The 5,000-nt window shown below is 55.4% G+C and overlaps 2 non-coding genes across 2 annotated transcripts in view; both read right to left on the minus strand.

The window, feature by feature from the left end:
• The window catches only part of LOC126196297 (5.8S ribosomal RNA), a 155-nt gene extending 150 nt beyond the window's left edge, over window positions 1-5 (minus strand). The window contains exon 1 of the ribosomal RNA XR_007538821.1: window positions 1-5. This exon is cut by the window's left edge and continues 150 nt beyond it. This is a non-coding gene — a ribosomal RNA (5.8S ribosomal RNA).
• A 352-nt stretch (window positions 6-357) lies between these two features.
• Window positions 358-2,266, minus strand: LOC126197333 (small subunit ribosomal RNA). Its single transcript, XR_007539701.1, has one exon. It is a non-coding gene; the product is annotated as a small subunit ribosomal RNA (ribosomal RNA).
• Window positions 2,267-5,000: the final 2,734 nt, after the last annotated feature.

Consider the following 5,000-nt stretch of genomic DNA (forward strand, 5'->3'; position numbering starts at 1 on the left):
GGGTGATCTTTTTACAGTTTCCACTGTCTCTTTCAAAACAGTTGCATAGGCGGGACTGAGGCGTTCGACGGCCCCTGTTCCAGTGTTTTGTGTCCAACGGCCTCACGGCCGATGGGCGTCGTACGGCTCCACTCCGGAGCGGACAGGCACTCGGGCGAACGTCATTCAAAACCGGCGCGAGGCGCCAGGTGCCGCAGGCCAGCCGCTCCAGAGCTTCAGCGCTCGTACCACACAACATTTTCCGTTAGTTTTGAGAAGCACGCGTGGTCCCGCACGCGGCGCACAGCTACTGCGAGCCGTACAGGTAGCGTGTTGCACGACACGACACGCACATCGAAAGACATGCAGTCTAGTCGGTAATGATCCTTCCGCAGGTTCACCTATGGAAACCTTGTTACGACTTTTACTTCCTCTAAATGATCAAGTTTGGTCATCTTTCCGGTAGCATCGGCAACGACAGAGTCGATGCCGCGTACCAGTCCGAAGACCTCACTAAATCATTCAATCGGTAGTAGCGACGGGCGGTGTGTACAAAGGGCAGGGACGTAATCAACGCGAGCTTATGACTCGCGCTTACTGGGAATTCCTCGTTCATGGGGAACAATTGCAAGCCCCAATCCCTAGCACGAAGGAGGTTCAGCGGGTTACCCCGACCTTTCGGCCTAGGAAGACACGCTGATTCCTTCAGTGTAGCGCGCGTGCGGCCCAGAACATCTAAGGGCATCACAGACCTGTTATTGCTCAATCTCGTGCGGCTAGAAGCCGCCTGTCCCTCTAAGAAGAAAAGTAATCGCTGACAGCACGAAGGATGTCACGCGACTAGTTAGCAGGCTAGAGTCTCGTTCGTTATCGGAATTAACCAGACAAATCGCTCCACCAACTAAGAACGGCCATGCACCACCACCCACCGAATCAAGAAAGAGCTATCAATCTGTCAATCCTTCCGGTGTCCGGGCCTGGTGAGGTTTCCCGTGTTGAGTCAAATTAAGCCGCAGGCTCCACTCCTGGTGGTGCCCTTCCGTCAATTCCTTTAAGTTTCAGCTTTGCAACCATACTTCCCCCGGAACCCAAAAGCTTTGGTTTCCCGGAGGCTGCCCGCCGAGTCATCGGAGGAACTGCGGCGGATCGCTGGCTGGCATCGTTTATGGTTAGAACTAGGGCGGTATCTGATCGCCTTCGAACCTCTAACTTTCGTTCTTGATTAATGAAAACATACTTGGCAAATGCTTTCGCTTCTGTTCGTCTTGCGACGATCCAAGAATTTCACCTCTAACGTCGCAATACGAATGCCCCCGCCTGTCCCTATTAATCATTACCTCGGGTTCCGAAAACCAACAAAATAGAACCGAGGTCCTATTCCATTATTCCATGCACACAGTATTCAGGCGGGCTTGCCTGCTTTAAGCACTCTAATTAGTTCAAAGTAAACGTGCCGGCCCACCGAGACACTCAATAAAGAGCACCCTGGTAGGATTTCAACGGGGTCCGCCTCGGGACGCACGAGCACGCACGAGGCGGTCGCACGCCTTCGGCTCGCCCCACCGGCAGGACGTCCCACGATACATGCCAGTTAAACACCGACGGGCGGTGAACCAACAGCGTGGGACACAAATCCAACTACGAGCTTTTTAACCGCAACAACTTTAATATACGCTATTGGAGCTGGAATTACCGCGGCTGCTGGCACCAGACTTGCCCTCCAATAGATACTCGTTAAAGGATTTAAAGTGTACTCATTCCGATTACGGGGCCTCGGATGAGTCCCGTATCGTTATTTTTCGTCACTACCTCCCCGTGCCGGGAGTGGGTAATTTGCGCGCCTGCTGCCTTCCTTGGATGTGGTAGCCGTTTCTCAGGCTCCCTCTCCGGAATCGAACCCTGATTCCCCGTTACCCGTTACAACCATGGTAGGCGCAGAACCTACCATCGACAGTTGATAAGGCAGACATTTGAAAGATGCGTCGCCGGTACGAAGACCGTGCGATCAGCCCAAAGTTATTCAGAGTCACCAAGGCAAACGGACCGGACGAGCCGACCGATTGGTTTTGATCTAATAAAAGCGTCCCTTCCATCTCTGGTCGGGACTCTGTTTGCATGTATTAGCTCTAGAATTACCACAGTTATCCAAGTAACGTGGGTACGATCTAAGGAACCATAACTGATTTAATGAGCCATTCGCGGTTTCACCTTAATGCGGCTTGTACTGAGACATGCATGGCTTAATCTTTGAGACAAGCATATGACTACTGGCAGGATCAACCAGGGAGCTGCGTCAACTAGAGCTGAGCAGCCGGCCGCCCGGGAGTGTGTCCCGGGGGCCCGCGCGAACACGCAAGCGTCCGCTCAATTATTCTGCAAACAGGAGGAGGCTGGGCTCCCCTGCACGATACACCTCGAAACCCTCTCAGGTCCCGGCGGCGCGCAGCGCCGTCCTAAGTACTTGGTCGGGTTCGAGAGAGGCGCAATCGCCCGGAGATAGGCGAGTAGACGCTTTCAGTGCGACCACCCGTGCTCCCAACTGAGCTTGCCGCTGCCGACAGAGGCCCGGGAGCGTGCTGTCGTGGTGTTGCCGGCGGGAGACAACACGCGGCCACAAACAGTGACCGGGCAGCTCCAACGCCAGCGCCACAGAGGGGCAGAGCCCCACTTGGGTGCCAAAGCGAACTCTCCCAGCACAGCGCACGCGCCAACACATCCGCACAGCTGCGATACAAACCACCTGCGAGAACCGCGGGGGCGACCGAGCAGCAGACGGCGTCGCGGCGCCGAGTGCCGGGCGGCGGCGCATCCTCAACGCACACAGTCCTCAATCGGACCAGCACACTGCAGATGTCCACCGCGCTTCGCACCGGGCCCGGGAGGACCCACTTTGGCCGCACGGCGCCGCGCGCTGGGTGCGCCGGCACGCAGATGCGCCGCCTGCCGCCTCCGTCAGCCGGCGCGCCTGCCACTGGGCGCCCCCACCAGCCGGCTGCCGCGCGTGCGCCCACGCAGCGCGCGGCCAGCACGCCGGGCGCCCCCCCCTCACCGGCCGGGGACGGTCCCACCCAGCCACCGCCGCGTATCGCTTCATACCCACATGCCCACTCACGTTCGTGGGTATGACGGGTGTCGCTGAAGCAACCGGTTAATACCTGTACCGATCGTCGATATCAACGATTCACCTCCAGCGCGAACAACCGCGCAACAACGGATTTCCAGTTCATTTGCGTAACTTGGGCAGCAAACGTAGACATCCATCTACATTTGCGACTTCTACGAGTCTTGCATGCCTGGATGTTGTGTGTCACGACGCACTCCATCAGCATACATACACGCTGCGACGTGTGCACGAAAGAACACGTGGAAGGTGGCCAGCGTACGTATGCGAATGCCATTGCACAGCTGCGAAGCGCATTCAACACGCGAACTCCTGACCGACGAGCTAGAGGTGACAGGAGGGGAGGGGGGGGGGGGGGGGCGGGGGCGATATACGTCCTATTGCAGTACACAATACAGTGGATAGCGGGACCATGTGGAAAGTAAGCAACACTCGCAAGATGTGAGGGTACGCACCGTAAAATGAATCAATACGCAGAACACCACAGTGTGCGCGAAGTGAACTATGTTGAGATGGTTGCAATTAGGCAACGCTACACGAATTCCTAGATTCATATAACTAACAATTACAGGGCAGGTTAAGGCGCAACGTGGGTTAGGTTAGGGCGCAACGTGGGTTAGGTTAGGGCGCAACGTGGGTTAGGTTTGGGCGCAACGTGGGTTAGGTTAGGGCGCAACGTGGGTTAGGTTAGGGCGCAACGTGGGTTAGGTTAGGGCCCAACGTAGGTTAGGTTAGGGCGCAACGTAGGTTAGGTTAGGGCGCAACGTAGGTTAGGTTAGGGCGCAACGTAGGTTAGGTTAGGGCGCAACGTAGGTTAGGTTAGGGCGCAACGTAGGTTAGGTTAGGGCGCAACGTAGGTTAGGTTAGGGCGCAACGTGGGTTAGGTTAGGGCGCAACGTGGGTTAGGTTTGGGCGCAACGTGGGTTAGGTTAGGGCGCAACGTGGGTTAGGTTAGGGCGCAACGTGGGTTAGGTTAGGGCCCAACGTAGGTTAGGTTAGGGCGCAACGTAGGTTAGGTTAGGGCGCAACGTAGGTTAGGTTAGGGCGCAACGTAGGTTAGGTTAGGGCGCAACGTAGGTTAGGTTAGGGCGCAACGTAGGTTAGGTTAGGGCGCAACGTAGGTTAGGTTAGGGCGCAACGTGGGTTAGGTTAGGGCGCAACGTGGGTTAGGTTAAGGCGCAACGTGGGTTAGGTTAGGGCGCAACGTGGGTTAGGTTAGGGCGCAACTTGGGTTAGGTTAAGGCGCAACTTGGGTTAGGTTAAGGCGCAACTTGGGTTAGGTTAAGGCGCAACTTGGGTTAGGTTAAGGCGCAACTTGGGTTAGGTTAAGGCGCAACTTGGGTTAGGTTAAGGCGCAACTTGGGTTAGGTTAAGGCGCAACTTGGGTTAGGTTAAGGCGCAACTTGGGTTAGGTTAAGGCGCAACTTGGGTTAGGTTAAGGCAGAAGTTGGGTTAGGTTAAGGCAGAAGTTGGGTTAGGTTAAGGCAGAAGTTGGGTTAGGTTAAGGCAGAAGTTGGGTTAGGTTAAGGCGCAACTTGGGTTAGGTTAAGGCGCAACTTGGGTTAGGTTAAGGCGCAACTTGGGTTAGGTTAAGGCGCAACTTGGGTTAGGTTAAGGCGCAACTTGGGTTAGGTTAAGGCGCAACTTGGGTTAGGTTAAGGCGCAACTTGGGTTAGGTTAAGGCGCAACTTGGGTTAGGTTAAGGCGCAACTTGGGTTAGGTTAAGGCAGAAGTTGGGTTAGGTTAAGGCAGAAGTTGGGTTAGGTTAAGGCAGAAGTTGGGTTAGGTTAAGGCAGAAGTTGGGTTAGGTTAAGGCAGAAGTTGGGTTAGGTTAAGGCAGAAGTTGGGTTAGGTTAAGGCAGAAGTTGGGTTAGGTTAAGGCAGAAGTTGGGTTAAGGGA

This window comes from Schistocerca nitens, chromosome 7, assembly GCF_023898315.1.
Source record: "Schistocerca nitens isolate TAMUIC-IGC-003100 chromosome 7, iqSchNite1.1, whole genome shotgun sequence".
Lineage (NCBI taxonomy): Eukaryota > Metazoa > Arthropoda > Insecta > Orthoptera > Acrididae > Schistocerca > Schistocerca nitens.